A 19,225-nucleotide genomic window follows, 5' to 3' on the forward strand; every position below is an offset into this window, starting at 1 on the left:
TTTTTTTAAGTGAACTCAGGAGAAGACTGAGGAGAGAGAGAGTTTTGAATTGCACACTTGAAAAAAGAAAAGCGCCGCATATATGACAATGCTAAGTGTCCCGAGAACAAAAGGAACAAACTTCAGATCCTTTAATCAACTTCACGGGCCAGGTACCTGCGGAGGCCCGAGGACTTTGGTGGATTACAGTGGCATCTCCTATTTTGACTGTGACGGGGAGTGAAATGGAGAGGAGATCATGAGGATCTCTCTGCGTTGGATCGCTCTTTTAATTCTTTGATCCCTCCCTGTCTGTAACGTCTGCCACGTTGCTTTGGAAGCTGCGCTGTTGATGGTGTAATTCACCGTCTGGGAGACACCTTCACAACTACTGGACCTGAACTTTCAAACGTCTGGTTATTTTATCACAGGTCAAGTGTAGGCCTATATATTATAAGCATGATTACAACACAAATTGGCAACTTGCTGTGCCCTCTTCCAGTGCAAATGGCATTTCACTGCATATTGGTTGCAAATTTGATGGTCATATAAATTACAGTCAACAAAATGGTGACCCCATATTGACATCTCAGTCTGCTTGCACCCCAAACTGACACCCCAGTGCACTTGTATGTCAAATTGGCATCTCAGGCTACTTGTACGCCATATTGACATCTCCGGCTACTTCTACGCCATATTGACATTTCAGTGTGCCCGTGTGCTCTTACTCGATACCACACTTTGACCGCACTCCCACTCTCTGTGCTTTCTCCGAAACCGAGGGGGGTTTCCCCATCCGTACAGCAGGCCATGTCAAAGCCCACAGGGACCGTGACTGAAACCTATCTCTCCTCTCTTCACAGAAGCAAAGTCAGATCTGTCTCTCCCAGTGATGTGTGCTAGCCAGCACATGTTGAAAGGCTGCCTTGTGTTTAATGTGTATCCAGTGCAGCTCTAGGCTTAATGAGGCGTTACAGAGCGCTGCTCCAACTGCAGCCAAGGGCTGTAATGGGGAATGCTCCCCAGACAACCCCCCCTCCCCCAAACTCACACACTCCCGCCCCACACACACACGCACACACACACTGACACTCACTCAGATACGCCCTCAGGCCCTCGTCACCTCAAGCTGGCCGCCAGTCAGCGACTACCTCACTGTCTGTCAATCCGTGGGGAATTACTACACCTTAGGACATGTTTACCTTCCCCCGAGTGGAGAGCTGCCATGCTCCGTAGCTGTACAGGAACTCTACGCTCTGTCTGCGCCGTGTGGCGTCGAGCAGGAGGGAGATCAGGGCCGCTGCGTCGGTGGTACAGAATACAGGAAACCATGAGGGGGAAATTCGCCATCTCCGCGATCGGCCCCTGTCTGTTCTCTCATTACAGAACTACCTCGTCACATTGTCTGACGCCGTCCTCATTTCATGCCTTCGGTCCCACAGATGGCCGTTTCACAGAACCAGTTCCAGTGAAATGGCTTGAAGTAACTTCCTTTTAAAAACGAGGTGACCAGGAAAAAAAAAAGTAAAGCATCACAGTTTGATGCAGTGACAGCGGAACAGCCAGTAAAGTGTTCTAATCCCGCTGGCTAATCCCGCTCATCAAAGGCCGCATGCTGGAAATGTGCAGGCTGGGGTGGGATCATATGCTGCCTGGATCACACTGGAGCAGGACAGAGGCCTGAAGGCAGGCAGGAAGGAGAGAACCACAGAGCCACTGCCGTATGCTACCGTTGCACTGTGACACTCTGGTGATCACCTAGGGTTGAGGAGGGGCAAAATTATCAATTTTTATACAGACATTGTGATAACATGCATGTGTAGTAGCCACCACATATTTTCTATTTTAATGACTAGATAGTCAGCGTAGTGTGTGGTGGCACTGTAGCAAAGAGGTAGTGTAATGGTAAGGAGCAGGGCTAGTAACCAAAAGGTTGCTGGTTCAATTCCCTGCTGGGGTACTTCTACAGTACCCTTGGGAAAGGTACTTAACCGAGAACTGTCTCAGTAAACATCCAGCTGTATAAACTGTAGTCAATGTAAATCACTATGGATGAAAGCATGTGCTCAATGCAGCTAATGCTAGTGTTATGGTGTGCTCCACAATGAAAATTCTACTTATGCCATTGTTAAAGCTGTGAGTGTTCTGATTGGCTGGGACATTATGAGCATTCTTGAAGGGGTGTGGTCTAAAACAGACCATCCACAGTCAGCACAGGAATGCAGGCGTACACCAGAACCTCCTGTTACCAACTGGAATCTCTCAGACAGAGGATGGAAGGGGCACAGGGGTGGAACATCCGGTCATAATATGAAATATCTGGGTAACTACTGTACTTGCATACCTTGCAGGTCCAAAAAAAAATCAGTCACGGTCTGATTTCAAAACTGCGCCGAAAAGCGTTAAAACGGGAGGCATGCCGCTCCCCTCTGTTTTTTTGCGGCGGGGCTCGGGAACGCCTCCGGCCCGCTCCCCCGTCCGCCGGGCGATGATCAGATAACGAGCCCATGTGAAGGTCCTTGTCCTCAAATCCTTTTTGGCAGCGGCCTCTCTCCTGCGAGCTCCCGGGGAAGATCAAAGCTGGCCGGGTTCCCACTGATATTACAGACATCCATATCCCTCACATGCTGCGTCTGATCGGGAGCCAGGGCGAGCCTGACCTGCGTGGGCCAGACCCCTGCTCCCCTCGCCCCCCCCCCAAAATGAAGTGACGTCCCGGGTTTTGGCATACCCACTTCACACTGCCTGGGGACAAACGCCGCTTCTCCAGCCTGCCAGCAGAATAAATGAGTCAAAATCGTGAGCAGCAGAAACTGGACTGCATTAGGTTGGAGAATTAAGACTTCGGGCCGTGCATGTCAGCTTCATGGTAAAGAGAAAAGATCCTGCAGGAAAGCACTTTTTTTTGGGCCAAAATGTAAATTTGATATGGATTATGATATGCACTTGTTTGTGTGATAGAGTATTCCAAACCGTATTGTGCAACCTTAGAACCCTCTCCCTCTTTGGTCACTGAATCAGACCAGCCTAAAACCCTACACAAATGATGGTTTTTTTTTTTCTGCAAGTAGGTCTCTGGTTGCTTAAAGACACCAAGAATCATGCGGAAAAGCATTCTAGTTCATCACTGTGTTATTTGTGCATAGGCATGTGCTCATTGTTCAGAAACTGACTTGAAAAGCACTGAAAATGTTTTATCAGATTTGTAGTTCAAATGAAAGATACAAAATTTCCAATTTTATCATCGTGATTCAATGAAATTTGAGACATTAGTGTGAGTTGCTCTTCATGAAAAAGTAATGTGTGTGTACTTGAGTAATATAGCTGTGCCTGCTGGTGATTCTTTTTTTGATGACATGTAAAGAGGTAAAAATACCTCTGTATACTTCATATTAAATCATTTAACATAGCAGCTGGGTAATGTTCATTTACAAGAGGGAGATCAGCCTTCTTTTTATGCCTCTCATTTCGCTACAATTAAATTTGGGAAGCACCAAGGTTACAAAAGTAGTGCCACAACCTTAGCCATTAGGAATGGGCTGCCCACCCCTCAGTGTTCTGTTCCATTATGCAGTGTATTTTACCCAGAATTCATCACTTGCCTTTAATGAATGACGAATGCATTCAGAGTCTATAAAGGCACTACAAACACAATTGTTATGCTCATTTTCTCGTTGCAACAAATTCACAACTGACTCTTTTTTACCGTAAAACACGCTCGCTTATATTGTCCTCAGCCTTAGAAAATTTGGAATAATGACACACTCTGTAGCTGAGTCCAGGAAGTCCTTTGATGCAAATACGTTGCTTGTTCCTCCCCCAGTTCGAAAGCACGGGCAGACTATTCTGATCCAGGCATAATTAGCAGAACGCTACCTTCATTGGTTATGAGCCAAAACTCATCCATATTGATAGACATGTTTCTTCCACATGGCAGTTTCTGGGTGTTTTCTCCTTGAGGGTTGAAACTAAGTCATATTCAGGTGACCTACTCACACGCAGATACCACTAAATCCAGTCTTGTTGTGGCATTTTTTTTTTTTTATCAATCCATTATTTTTTGTTTCTGTCATTTTGTTGTAAGACTAAAACGTAACAATAAAACAGCAGAGGTGGAGCAAAAATGTTAACGTTTCTCACCATCCCAACACTTAATAAATCTCCCCCTCCCTTACTATAGAATGCTTATAAATATTTCATATCAAATATTTAGCATTAATATGCCCCTAATCTGCTCAGCACTGAAGTACTCCTTGTGCTTTATTTCCACCTAACAATAGCCCTGACGCAAGTGTCTTTCTGCTCTGTCAAGAAGAGGTAACTCACAGCTGGCTGCCACAGCAGCCTGAATACCTTTCATACACAGGCGCATAACTGATACTTTTGTATCAGCCTGCTTTTAGGGAGAGGACTCTTTTGATTCCGCAGAATGCTCAAGTGCCTTGTACCCGGGAAAATAAACAGCATAATTGCATTACTTTTTAATTTCCACAAAGCTCACTTCCTGGCCGAGTGTTCCCCCCCCCCCCCCCCCCCCACCCCCCCACCCTTATATCAGAAAGCTACCTTCTCGTGTAAATGCACCAGTGTTTTCTGCTTGTGTTTCATGAAAATATAAAGCAGCAACTTGGCGGTTTCTAATTATTTCATGCCCTATGGTTCTACGATATAGGACGAGATGCTGGTGTTGGTGCAAAAAAAGTGGGTTTGACTGACAGGCCCTCTTTCCCTCAGGAACTCATTAGGCTACTGACTAAAAGCTACTGGGCACATTCACGCTGGTCTCAGTACCTCTACTTTTTTTTTTACTTCTATTTCTTTTTTAGTTCTACACGCAATCAAATGGGGGAAAGAAACATGCTTATTATGGCTTTAAAAAAGGAGCTGGCTGTGCTCTTGAACTGAGTGAGGTTCTCTGGTCTGATGCTTCTTAAAACAGAATTTTCTCCTGTTAAATGCAGAATTTTTTCAGTGAAGTGTTTTACACACAGCTAGTTTCCTCCCTTCTCTCTGCTGTCTGGCTGTGATTGGGAACTGGGGGCTTGTGACAAAGCTTTGATTTTTCCAATCTTAAAAAAGATATGGTCCGTTTCATTATTTTGATGATGCAGGAAGTTTGCCGTGCCTTGGGAAACTTAGTTCCCCCTTCTAAACTTTTACGATGGCCGTTCACACAAGTTGCCACTACTTCATGTTTTATTAAAGTAATATCACTATTATTACTTAATGAGCTGTGAACAGACAATGCAAAATGCAGTTTGTAGTTTCACTGTTGAATTGACTTAGAAACACAGAATCCTGGTTTGTCTTAAGTTTTGATTTCACATTAACACACTTGCGATTCTACCAACAGCTGTTCACAGTTGCTGTGCTGGTAACATCGATTTCTCTGAAGTGAAAATGTATGGTGTTATTAAATGGTTAGATGCTTGATTGATGCCTTTGAAGATGAACTGAGAGAAATAAACAAAAGCTCAATGGCTAGCACTGGGTACTCTTCAGAGAAGAGAGGTGTATTCATGAAATTAAAAAAGATGCTAGTGAAGATGGTGTTAGTGAACCCACAGATGTCCAGTTAGTCTGTTCTGTGCCACATTCATCTAGATTTTGTTCTTTCTTCCAAACAGGCTCTCAACTATATGCGTTGTGATCATTTCTATCCTGAGAATAATAAACCTGAGGGCATTTCTGCCAATCATCCATTTGTCGGGGCCTATGTTGGACTAACTCCTCTCTTGATCCATGTAGTGGTTATTTTTTGTAACAAGGAAGTGACCACTGATATAAAGTGACATGGGTAGGATCGGGCCAGGAACATCAACTAGAGGATTCATCTATGCAGGCCATCTTGTCCATGGAAAACAGACACACTTGCCAATTTGAGCAGTGCACCAGACAGACGAGCGGACGCAGAGTGGACAGACAGCCTGGAGTGATCCGAGCCTGTATTCCTAATGAAATCCTATTTGCAGCTACGGACATGCTTGGCGGAGTCTGACGCTTCCTCAGGGGGACGGGAAGAGCAGCCCTGGGAGGTAAGCAGCCGAAATTACCGCACATTTTTGCTTTACTAAGTAAAGTACACTGGATATCACCATGTTATGATCCCCCACTCCCGATAACCAGGAGTGAGAAGAAGTCTTGAAATTGAGCATTTGTTCACATTCCCATTGAAATTGCGCTGACAGGTGTAAAATATTATGGATGGCAAAATAAAGGATTTTGGATTTCCATCACTTTGGAACTCACCTTCAGTGCCGATGATGAAAAAAAAAAAGGGATGCCATTTCTGGGAGCTTTTCAATTACAAGCCTCCAATTAGGGACAAAAGAAGGCAGAGTTTCTCCTGGTTTCCTAATCCCCTCTTAAATTAGACGATCCGCAGACACGGAGCCAGACCGAGGAGCTGGGATATGGTTCACTCACTACACTTCATTATGCATTCATCTTTCGTCACACACTGAGAGAAAGAGACGTTCCTCGCCCCAAGATGTTTTTTGCCTTCCCCATTCACTTAGTTAGGATTTGTACATTGGAGCAAAACATCTCACTTTTTTTCACAACCAGTTTAAGCTACAGACATGTTCTGGGGCCCTAGACCTGGATATATCAGTGCATTCTCACTATAGTCTTCAATCATACAAACTCACAAAACACTTGATAATCATATGTGTGTAATAGCTCTTAAAGCAGAGAGGGAAATGTATCACGTTGTGCTTTTGGACATTTTAATTCATTCATCAGTGGGGGTTGGGGAAATACCATAGATGTAAAATGTACCTTTTTTGTGGATGGATGCCATTTATAAAAGATATAAGAAACATAATTATACACCTAGAAAGGTGACAACAGAAGGATTTATATTGATAATGTCAAATTTAGGAAATGAGGACGCTCAGTAGGAGGGTAAAAACAATGGCCCAGGATGGATATTATCTATAAGTGTTTAAGAGGGAGCCTGTACTTTAGGAATTAGTGACAGTTTCAAAGGGCAGAAAATCCTTTGGTGTTAGGACAATTTCATAAAAGGGAAAAATAATGCCCCAAACCCTTGAAGTTTCTTTTACTATCAAATCCCTTTACTTAACATTTCATCAAATGAAAAGCCCATTCATTCAAAATCAAAGACCTGTCATTTCTATCTAAATAGCCATTAATGCTGTGGTTTTTTTGACATTCTTTAGATGATCTTGAAGTAGAATTCTGAAATAGAATTATGCACTTCAACCCAGAATAGAATGTTCTATGCAGAGAGAACAGTACCTAACATACAGATAGAATTATCTATGGAATTTCCCATGTGGTGTGTGTAGGTGTGTACACACACACACACACACAATAATGTATTCCAACTATATATAGTATACCTCTATGGGTAAGCAAGCTATTGACAAAACATTGCATCATCACTACTAGCAAGAGGAACTGAAATGATTGTGCGTAAATAGTTAATGATTTTTTAAAATGAGGTTATGTCTCTGTTAAAGTAACTCTACTGAACTATCCCATTAATCTTCACACTTCAACAGGCGTGACATCTCTGTAATCAGGGCATGTTTGGAAGTACAAAGCAGAACCTTTACCTGAAACGCATTTTTTATTTTGCTGTTCTGTACGTCTGCCCTTGCTCTTCTGTTGTGATATACACTCTACGCATATTTCTATGATGGCTTTGTATGCTGTTGGCCAGATAAAAACATAATCAAATGAATCTGCTAATTAAATGGTTGTCTCAGCTTTTGTCAGTGGTTTTTGGTTGAGGGAAAAAACAAGACCGTTTGGCAGCACTTTCAGGGTGATCCATGTTGCAGTGAAAAATGGGTGAGTGCAACACCAAAGTAAAACTAAAGGCTGGAAAAGGCTGGCCTGCTGTCAACCTCACCACTGAGATGTCTGTTTAGCGCATAGTCAAGCCAATGCAGTGAAGACAAAACCTAACCGGTGGCTCGCGGAGAGGAGCAGAGAGTGGGCGGCAAGCCACAGAGAACAAACAACGTCCTCAAACATCACAGCGAGAACCGCTAAAAACGCAGGAATGCGCGCCAGCTCGCGGGACCCAGACCTTCCTGCGGGCGACGATCGCGAGTCTACGAAGATGTACTGCGCCGGGATGATTTCTGGCGCAGCCGAGGAAAAAAAAAAAAACCCATCAAAACGGAGGGGAAAAAATCTGAGCAAAAACAAACAAAACCCCAAACCGAGCCCTTGGCCCCCGAGCTTTTTGTGGGGACGGGCCCGTCTCCCAGCTTTCTCGGGATGAGCGCGCCCATCTGGCCGCGTGAGGAGACAGGCAGGCCGCTGCAGCGGGGTGCTCTCGCCCGTCAGGGGGGGGCTTGCTGAGGCCACAAAGGCAGGATTAATACAGCTGCCACTCCTATTAAGATCTTCCACAGCACCCACTGCATATTCCTTAAGTCCCCTTCCCGTACAATGGGGCATCATAAGCCACGCACAAAGGCCTCTCCACGGATCTCAGCGGCTCGCCGGGCATGGAGGATGATGTCAGATATTAAAACAATACACTTTGCTTAGCGAAGGGAAAGGGGAAAGCGGGGGTTTGTTTGGTTCATTAAATGAGATTGGTAATTTAACAATTTTCTTTTTTTTTACATAATTTTTCAGATCCTGCATGCATGCATGAGAAATGACAGCTGAACTGAAATGAACACAGAGAAATGTAATATTTTCTTATGTACATTACTGTAGAATGATATTAACTGATTTTTATTATTTTTGTAATATTCTTGTTTATAATGTATATGCTAAATATATGTATGTATGTATGTGCATATGCGTGTGTGCTTTGTAGTTATCAGTGTTGTGGAGAAACATTTCTAGCATCCACTAATGGTTAAAAGAATGGTTGCAAAATCTTCAGTTGATTAAAGAATGGAAACACGATTCTTTTTGCTGATGCTAACCAACAACATGCTAATTATTGCCCCTCGTTAAGAGTATCTAATTATGTTATACACTTCAGGTTTAGCTAGCTACCAGCCTAGTGATGCAGATTTGATCGCAGCAGTGATTAAGTTTTTAATTTCATTCTATTTTCTATGTTTTCTTCACACTAATTACAGTTGGTGACATCAGCTGGTATCATATCAGTTTTGTTTTTTAGTTAGTGCTGCTTTATATAGCTAAGTTATAGTAAATGTCCTGAAAGAAAACTTCAAAATATGCCATTGCTAATGGAGATTTTTTGGAGAAAATAATTCCAACAATTCCAAGACAATTACACACTTGGGTCACACTTATAACTGGGTCAACTCATAATTAACAGTGTTTGTATATAGATCTGAAACAATAATTCTCCACAAAATATTAATACATTCTGTTCTGTTACTTTGCAAAGGATCTTCACATTAAAATTTAAGATATGAAAATGTCAAAACACATCTATAGGAACTTACATCATATTATTCTTATGCATTTTGGGTGGATTATTATCATTTATTCAATTTTTTCAATTATAAATTAAAAAGATTTGATGTAACTAACTTTTCTATTGCACTTTCCTTTGTCTTGACATTCGAGTCTTTGAAAAAATCTCTTGGACTATGATATCAAAGCATTTGATGTTTATTTCATTGGAAGATTACAGACAGAAATATCAATTAATTATTTTCCATCTTATTCTTTTGCTGTTTTCAAAGAGCTAAAAACCCACAACATTTCACAAGGTCTGTTGTTTGGAAGACATCTCAGCTCATGTGGTAGTGAACGGAAACAGATACAGGCCGGACTTGTTAAGGTCGAAGGTCACACACTTGGTGAGGGAATAGCACCAAAATCCCTGGGATACAGCAAAGTTTCCAGCTCTGCTGAATGGGCTCTGCCGAAAGACTGGCTGATCCTCCTGCATGAGTGAGCAGTCCTGCCTACCTGAGCCCACAGGCAGCTACTGAATTAAAACCTTTATTGTCCCTGTGCAGCTCACACAGTGTCCTGTAAGTGACACACCAGTTAGTGACATCTTCCTCTGGAGCTTCCAGCACCTGGTTGTACTGCGCTTAGGAAGGAAGAACAAATGCCTTCATGCTCACTGGAGACTGCATAGCTCCATTCTTTATCCTGGCAACTATCTTCTGTGCTCTGGGTAGCGTGGGAGTTTAAAGCAACAGGTCAGCCGAAAATATGTCAAATATGCAAAATCAGACTCACTGAAAGGGTGCGGATTTACTGAAAGAGCCCAAACTCACTGTATATTCCCGCATATTATGTAACCCAGTTGTAGGTTGATGACAATGACGTTACAGAATACAAAATGAAAATGAAATAGATATGGGTAGGATTGGAGGGGCGTTGCTGTGTTTTGACCGGTTGGAAAGCGGGACTCGGCGGCCCTGTCAGTGTGGCACATGCTGCAGCAGCGCTCTGCCGTTTGGAATTTATCAAGCTATCGCTACAACAACGGAACCGCACACACTGTTTTTCGCCAACACCCCCCCCCCCCCGCACAACTTCTCCTTTCATCTCTGGAGGATGTTGCGATTCCAGCAAAGATCTTTCTGTGGGGATGTTATGACTCCAATAGGTCTCTTTTGAGCCTCCGTTCTCTCGACCTTATCTAGCACAGCACAGCTTCAAATGAAATAAATATTCAGATGGACATCCTTCCCTCCTCTGTTTGAGTGTTTCTGGCTGGATATGAGAAGAGTGACTGTGATACTGCATTTATCCTCCTAGATTCACTGGAACTAATATATCATTACAACTCCACAACTCAGAAGCATCTCACCCAGTCTGCTGTAAAAACAATACCATTTTTTTTTTTTTTGGTGCCGCGTAGAGGAAATGGATTTTTCCATATCAAAAGCTTCATCATCGAACAAGGTTATGCTTATAACCGTAAAGCGCTTTGAATAAAGATGGATTTCAGCCAAGGGCTTCATAAATAGGGCTCAAGGGTTAATAAAAAAGTATGGAAACGCTTTTAAGATTTCGGCCCCGAAACAGAAGCGTTCCACAAAGAGAGGAAGCGGCCACATGTTTTCCATTTGCAAGGAAACCTTTGTATTATGAATCAGATTTCCTTGGGGAGTCTCTTCTGTCGGCATTGGTAATGCTAAGCGATTGGCTGACCGCTCCCAGGATCAGCCCAAAAAACCGTGACCCCCCTGGCTGCATTGGATTAATCCCACACAGGCATATCAAAGTCCGGAGTAATGACTAAACATGTTTTTTTTAAAAAAAAAAAAAAACACACCAGACATACATCTTTGCTCTGCTCTGGTTGAGGGACTGAAATCAAAGGAGGCTATAGTCTTGAGTGCTGCAGAAAAGCATTTGGTGATGAAATTCAAAGAAAAAAAAATTGCTAAACATAGAACACTATTTTCTGGGGAACTGGGGAAGGATGTTGTGTATGTCTGCACGTGGGGAGCATTAGGGTCATAAATAGTTTGCCGGGGTAGTCAGGCGGATCGGATCCTAGATTCGCCCCCAGCCCCATGGGACTCTGCTTGTATGTCCATCCTGGGAACAATAATCAGCTCAGACTTCACTGTGTTATCTGAGTGCAAAGGTTTAGATTCATAGCCAGTATATGATAAGAGGTTCTGTGTATATTTGGGAGCGGATAAGGCAAGGGCCGAGAACCCTCCTGGAGTGGAGTGTGGGAGGAGTGGACATGGGGCGGGGCAGGGTGAAGGCCTGTTGGGGCAGACGCGCAAAGGTTTTTTTTTTTTCCCCCACCCGCACTTTGCACACTAACACTGCGTGGAACATCGCCTGTGACCACTCTGCAAGCCTGCAGACTCCACTCCAAGTCCAAAAGCATAAGGTTCCCATTTCTGAGACCAGGCCCTCAGCAGTGTGGTAAGAAATGTGGTTACTTTTATCCTCTCTGGCAGCCCACCCTCTCAACGCACTCTCACACACATGTACATACACACTCACGCACACACACACACACACACACACACACACACACACACACACACGCAAGCTAGCAATGCTTTCAAAACCAGCTGCAAACAGCTCAAGAGAAGAGCTTGCATAGGTTGAAGTATAGGGGGTCTACGTGTGGGTATAAGTTACCGTCTGCACGCAGAAGACACACAAACATGAACTAATGCATCCCCAACAGCTTCAAAGAAACCTCAAGCAGAACACTTTATAAGCAAGTACACGCAATGAGCTCATGAATAAAACAGTGGTGTCCACTTACGAACATGAGCATGTTTCATTTGTGTACCTGAAGGTAGCCGGACAGGCATGACTCATACATTAGCACTTAGGCGAGGGAAGCAAAGTAATCTCACACAAAGCACAGCCACCTGAGTGAGAACCTTCTGATAAAGCTGGTATTTTAATGCACCAAAAAGCAGGGCGGGGGAGCCTGACTAAACCTGCCAAATTGGCAGTATATGCCGGCGTCTGGGAACGCTTTCCCTCCACATACAACAAAGGATTTCAGGAGATTCCGAGCAAATGAAAAAAAAAAAAATTGATCAGCCAGTTTCACACTCTGGTGGCCCCAAGTCATTTTTTTTTATTCCCTGCCTAGTTCAAATTGTTCATTAATTCAGTGTGTTTCCTATAACAACTATGATGCCCAAAATGCACTGTCTGGGGCCATCCGTGACGTAGCGTATGACCCCTTAAGGACGCGGCAGCAGAACACACATGCACACACACCTGCCTGTTGGCTGTACCTGCGGGGAGGTGAGTAGATGAGTGGAGACTCCGGCTTTGTTGCCGTTGGAGGGGTGGGCAGTGGGGGAAGGGGGGGGGGGGAGCGTGTTTGATCTGCGAGGCAGCACTAAGCTGGAGACGGGAGGCTGGGGGGGTTGGTGGGGATGGGGTCGGGTCAGGGGGGGCCTCAGGCGTGTGCCTCGCGGTGGTGTGAGTGATTACAGTCCGGACGGGAGCGGGGTGACCTCTCCGCGGGACGGCGCTGACCCTCGGGGAGTCCTGGAGGAAGCCGAGCCGCTGAGCCCCGAGGATGAAAGGGCCCGGCGTTGTGGGGAAGGGCCGCTGCCGCCGCTGCTTTGCTTCCTCCCCGGCTCCCACACTGCAACGCATTGTCAGACGCGCTCGGGACAGTCTCCGGCAGCCGCCGGAGGGGTGAGTCACTGCCACCGCAGGCCCAGCAACACCCCCCCCCCCCTCCCCCTCCCACCCACACCCCCACTCTCTCTCTCAGTCATCTGCAAAGCCAAAGCCAAAACCTTCTCAGAGGGAACACGGCTGGTTTGGAAACTCCATTGTGTTCCCATTGATGTGACACCGTAGCAACACCACCTCCTCCAACACAATCTTCATGTTACAGACACATTGAGAATTTCGCTTGTACTCTTTGACTGGCGGAAATAAACATGGCACCGCCTTCATAGAGATCCGGTGGGCATGTTTCTGATTCAGATGTTTCTATGTGCACATTCTTAGGAAACCGTTATGGTAGTGCCTTTCCTACACAGGGCACTCCTGCAAAAAGGGAAAAGTCTACCTTGGTCAACAGGGTGGATTCTGGTGGTTTACACAAATTCATACTGTATGAGGGAATACAGCTATTAGTGGGAAAAAAAGGGCTTCACCCCACCTATCTGAGGTTTATAGGCAAATACTCTTTTCGCCGTGTCAGTGGTTTGTTTGAAGGAACAGGGTCAGCCAAGTGTTGAGCTGACTTTTCGTCTTAGGCAATGACAAGAGGGTAATGCATCCAGTGTTTGTGAGCGCTGTGATGTACCTACAGCACTGTGCGGGGACACACAGTGCGCACAGATGTGGACGCGCGCTGTCAACATCGCACAATGAAAGCCACGGCGGCACGCTGGCGTTTCTGTCTGAAGGCTGGAAAGTGTAACTCGACCCAACCCAGTGAGAGAGAGAGAGGGAGAGAAAGAGAGAAAGAGAAGAGAAGAGAAGAGGAGAGGAGAGGAGAGGAGAGGAGAAGAAAAGAGAAGAGAAGAGAAGAGATGAGAAAGAGAGAAAGAGAAGAGAAGGAGAGTAAAGAAAAACAGGACAACAGATATTCATAGATAATTTCCAAAAGGCTGCACTCCAACTTCTTTCGTCTTTCTCCAGGACAATATAAACTGAAATGCAAAAAAGAACAAAATTAAGCAAAAAAAAAACTCAACACACCAAAGACATATTTATTTCTAGATGTGAGTCACATTTTATTCTTGTACGTTGTGTACCTGTGTGCGTGTGTGTACATGTATGCATTCGCATGTGTCTGGAAGGGGTTGGCTGTTTGGACAACCTGTGTGTGTTCACAAATTGAATGTTTGAAAGGCCCAAAACATTTACTGACATAATCCCCTCCGTTCCCTGCATCAAGAGAATCACTTCCTTTTTAATAACACCGTGTCACACTCTTACTGTCGGCCCCATAAATCAGGAGATCATAGAGTAGGCCAAAGTGCCTCTGAAAACACCCCCTTGCAGAAGCTTTCCCCTCATCAAAAGCCTGGCTGCTAATGTTTTTCTCCATATCAAAGAGGATCCGAAATCAGAATTCACCTTAGACCTCACCTGTCTGATTCATATAGCTGATAAATGACCACTTTCTTAAAACTTTTACTGCGGAGCGTTTAATCTTAATTTGATGTTTGTTTCCTGTCCTTTATATGGAAACGGCTCGGAGGGAGCAGCTGTAATTGAAGATCACGAGAGATGTCATAATTGTGGCAGGTGGAATCTAGACCCGAGGATACTGCCAGCATTCGGCACTGGAGGGGAGAGGATGTTGACTGCTACCGAAAGATCTGATGGGAGTCCCAGATGAAAGACATCGCAGCGGGGGCACTTCAGCGAAACCACAGTCAAATACGTACAATAACCGCACATGCCTGGTACGGGGAGTGCGCTCCCACTGTCTTCACACTTAAGTGTTTGATAAGAAGAACATTGCAGCAGGTATGGATTAGAAATGGTGCTCCAAAGGTTTTCATTGTTACAAAAGCCTGATTCTTCCTTGGGTGATTATTGAAAATGGATTGCAGTGCATTTGTCTAACTGTCTAAACTGTGGAAACCGCCCATACGTCAACTCAAAAAAACACACACAACAGGTACTGGTCTTTGTTTTCGACTCTGAGGGACAAAGATGGTTGCCGGTTAGTTAGCATACCCTAATGGCCCTGGAAACAGTGCAGCACAGCACTGAGTATGCTTTAGTGAACACAAAAAGTACCTTCCCCTGAAACTAGAATACAGCACTGAAGCAATAAATGCTTATTAAACACTAAGAGCACAGTGCGGGAGTGAGGTCGTTAACACAAGAGGGAATCAAAATATGATCAAAGGCATCAAATTAGGGTCTACTCAATTTAAATGTATTAATAGAACTCATTATATCCAAGCCAAATTATACTAATGCAATGGAACTGGTGCTAGTATCATAAAATCCCCTCCTCCACTCACCCAGGAAACAGGACATATGCAGCCCTTACCAGGAACCCCCTTTTACATTCACTTCCCATTGAGAGTTCTGTGTCACATATACTCTTCCATTTCCACACAGTTTTTTAACTGTTTTATTCAATTATGTCTGTGTTACGTTCTAATTTATGTATTACCCTTTTGAAGTTACCTATAGTATTCTATAGAAGTTACTTATCTATAGGAGTGTTGTTCCCTCCAGATACATATTCAGTGACTGCAGAAATCACAGGCATTTTTGTTTAAAAAGTTTCAGCTTTTAGGTTAGTGTGTTTCTGGAACGCCGACAGTAATAGAGATCTCTGAGAAGCGTGAGTTTACCACACGAGAAGTGCCACAATGAAAGGGAGAATGTAGAGGAAAGCGAGTTTGTCTTCGCCTGGAATAACATGCAGAATGGTAATGAGTGCACTGTGCTCAAGCAGACTCCTGGCACTCGAAGGCTATGCAGCATTTAATATTCAGCCACCAAGCCTGAAAAACAGAACTGAATTTGGGTCAACATGTAGCCAGCAAAACATTCTCTTCCTGTAGGACCCAGGGAGGACATTCGCGTGGACTCATTAAACAAGCAGAGCAGTTTTATTACCGTTGTTAACAAATAAGCATTAGAAAAAAAAACTGCTTTTAGAGATTGATGCTTCAGCCTTGAATGAATCGGATTATACTGTGCAGTGTGTGGAGGGGCGAGTCTCTGACCTCAGACTCAGGTTTCTGGTGATGTTTACACCCCTGAGCCATGCTTACAGAGCCAGTACAAAACTACTGACAGCACACATTTCAGAGAGATACAACTGTCTCTTTAATGGTTCAGTGGCAAGAAATGTTGGAATCATAATAACCAAAAATATCCAAGGCATCATATGAGCATCACACTACTCTGTCCGGTAGATATGTGTAGTTTGTATTATAACAATTTAACTGCAGATTTAGGTTTATGAAACAAAGCACCATGAACACCATAAAGCTATCAACTATCACCTAGGGGGAAATATCACACCTAACAGAAAGTGTGCTTCCATCAAAATATGGCATCAAGTATTTGGTATTCTGTGTGATCGTATCCGTATTAGAGGAATTGTTTTAAATGACCTTTTCTGTCCCCAATATTTCTTTCTATCATTTAGGATTAAATGCAGAATAACAGGCATTCCGGGTAGGCGACTTGCTTTAAGTCAAGTCTTTAAATGAATTAATACAAAGTGTTAAGAAGTGAAACACACCTGAGGGATAAATCAACTGATCATATAATTTTACAAATGTAGATTAGCTGAGGATGTTCTAATTCTTCTTTTTCCAAAGCCCTTATTGTATAAAAAGTAAAGCTTAGTTAAGTTCCCCATCTTCTCAAATTTGTTTTGTAGCATAATAGTTTCCAATCTTCCAACAATTTATCAGAAAATGCTGCTGTGTTTATGCAGTGTGTCAATTACGATGATGATCAGAGGCACTGTCTTTTTGATTGGTACCTGTGTATGTGTCAGCATTCTGATTGGTTTAAACAATGAGCCTACTGCATGGCAGTATTGGACGCGCAGTGGTCAGAATGCCCATGGGATTGCTGGGGTATCACCACAAGCAGGGAGGCCAAAGAGGACGAGAAAGTGAACTCCCTACCTGCCCCCCCTCCCCCCTTCTGGCTCCTCTTTCAAAGACAGTCCACGCGCAGTAGCTCCCCAATCAAAAACCTCGGCTGGGGAGCAATGTTGCTGCAGGACACACAAATTATGCATGGACTATTTTAAATTAATAAGCAGCGTGTTGAGATACTGAGGCAACCCCCCATGCCCGGTGCGATCGCAGTACAAAAAGAAAGGAACAGAATGAAGACATGCTAGCCAAAGTGAGGCTGGAATAAGATAGTTAAAGGGGAAATAGGCTCCCACTGACCTCTGGCTCAGGACAACTCCTCTGCATTCATCTTAATGGATTCTCTAACCAGTGCGATGCCAGATCATACAGCGTTGCTACATTTCTATTTTGAGAGGGCTTACAATTCACAATAAGGCAAGACGCAGACAATCTTGGACGCCAATTTACCTTTATTCCTGGAGAGAACGAATGTGTGAGCACTGGCGGTGCATACATCAGAGTGCAGTTTGTGTTTGTGTGGGCTCCATTATTTATACTTGGCGGAAACAACATGAAACAGATGAGTCACAAGAGTTGGCTGTTTATATGTGTACATGTCTCATATGTATAATCCAGAGACAAAAATGAGAAAGATCATTTCAAACATCATTCAGTTTAACAAAAAAATCACACAACCTGAGCAGATTAATCAAAATTCAAAATCTAACAGAGTGTACAGGGCTATACTGTAGACTACTCTACCTTGGACCAAATATCTAAATACATCCCACCGTTTGTCATTATGGGTTATAATAGTCAAAATGCACTGAATTAATCTGATGAAGTGCAAATCTTTCAGTAATCTAAGAACACACCATTCATTCTTTCTCATTTGTTCCAGCTCGAGATGGCTCTAGGGAATAGACATTAATCCGTCTGAGAAGCCACAATTTAACACAAGCTTAGGATAATAATGTGCACTACTCAAATAAATGCATAGGTTCATATCTCTTTAAATAATTTTACAGAAAACAGAGGAGCCATCTCAGTTGTAAACTTATGGTTAGCAATTGTGTAGACGTCCAGTTTGAACCAATGTATGACCGACGACGAGGAGGAGCGAGGGTTTCTTCATTAGACCAACGCGTTCACAGCAGCGTGCATGTGCTGCATTGTGCTGGTATATTGTTCCACCATGAGAAAGCAAACAAATGCCGACACGACCACTCCTCTGCAGATGACTCAGTTCTCATCGCAGCTTTCAAGAATTCAACAGAAGGCCACAAAAGGTGGCCCGATTTAATTGGCCAGAGAGAAGCCGCCAGAGACACGCATCAGCCAGATGCTGGTAATATTTTAACATTTGCTTTGTAACCTACGCCTATTTCATGGTGGGCTGCTCAATGCTCAATTTGCGAATGTAAAAGGGGTCTATTAAATTTTCTTCTAGGAGCCACTAATCACAGTAGATGGGCTCTACCTAATCTATTCGCCATGACCAGTTTATCATTTGACCTCCCGATCACGAATTAAAGGGGACAGATACTTGCTCTAGAACTAAAGCACAGTCTGCCTGGCTTTAATAAAATGTCTGCCATAAAAAATAGTCTTAATAAACATCTTAACCGTTATAAAGGTTTCACTTGGTTTTTCTGTTGTTGATTAATTTGTTGGTTTTTTGCTGTAACATACATACATACAAAACAGAAAATACGTGTAGGCTCCCGCTAATACCCCGGTATTATGAAAAAATATTAATGAGCGCTAACGACCTGTATATTCGTTTGCCAGTTTGGCCTACTGCTGGTCTCGTCTGCCCTCTAGTAGGAGGGCGCACCGTTCAAAATCAGATATGATCCTGAAAGGATCAACGTCACTAATATCATTAGAATTCCATAAAGTATTTTCCTAGGCCGTTTCTGCTCCAGAACTGAGAGGAGCAATGCAATTATGATAGACGCAAATAATGCAGACTGCCAATTTTGTGATCGTTGCTTTAATTATCCAACGACTAGATTAAAGGCTATTTTTCAGCGACAGGGTGAAAGATGTTAGGAGTTAATGTAAAATAACTCATGGTTTCTGGTTTGCGTGTGGACTGTATAATTGTTCTGAAGGAAAAAATAATGATCACGACTAAATAAAACCTTACTAAATAACTAAATAAAACCCTACTAAATAAAACCTTAAATTAACCTCCTCAAAACTATATGTATTTAAAATTATTACTGAGTATTTGCCAAGACAGCAATTACGGATTTGAAAGACAAGAAAGATCACTG

Source organism: Megalops cyprinoides, chromosome 22 (genome assembly GCF_013368585.1).
Source record: "Megalops cyprinoides isolate fMegCyp1 chromosome 22, fMegCyp1.pri, whole genome shotgun sequence".
Taxonomy (NCBI): Eukaryota; Metazoa; Chordata; class Actinopteri; order Elopiformes; family Megalopidae; genus Megalops; species Megalops cyprinoides.